This window comes from Suricata suricatta, chromosome 1 (genome assembly GCF_006229205.1).
Source record: "Suricata suricatta isolate VVHF042 chromosome 1, meerkat_22Aug2017_6uvM2_HiC, whole genome shotgun sequence".
Taxonomy (NCBI): domain Eukaryota; kingdom Metazoa; phylum Chordata; class Mammalia; order Carnivora; family Herpestidae; genus Suricata; species Suricata suricatta.
Genome location: NC_043700.1, coordinates 36,016,227 through 36,016,834, shown reverse-complemented (window position 1 = coordinate 36,016,834; position 608 = coordinate 36,016,227).

The window sequence follows — 608 nt, the reverse complement described above, 5'->3', positions numbered from 1 at the left end:
TGAGTGCAAACATATGGTATCTGTCCTTCTCCGCCTGACTTATTTCGCTTAGCAGGACACCCTCGAGGTCCATCCACTTTGCTACAAATGGCCAGATTTCATTCTTTCTCATTGCCATGTAGTACTCCATTGTATATATATATACCACATCTTCTTGGTCCAGTCATCAGGTGATGGACATTTAGGCTCTTTCCATGATTTGGCTATTGTTGACAGTACTGCTATGAACATTGGGGTACATGTGCCCTTAGGCAGCAGCACTTCTGTATCCCTTGGATAAATCCCTAGCAGTGCTTTTGCTGGATCATAGGGGAGTTCCATTGATAGTTTTTTGAGGAACCTCCATACTGTTTTCCAGAGCGGCTGCACCAGTTTACATTCCCACCAACAGTGTAGGAGGGTGCCCGTTTCTCCACACCCTCGCCAGCATCTCCAGCATCTCTAGTCTCTTGATTTGTTCATTTTAGCCACTCTGACTGGCGTGAGGTGGTATCTCAGTGTGGTTTTGATTTGTGTTTCCCTGATGATAAGTGACGCTGAGCATCGTTTCATGTGCCTGTAGGCCATCTGGATGTCCTCTTTGGAGAAGTGTCTGTTTATGTCTTCTG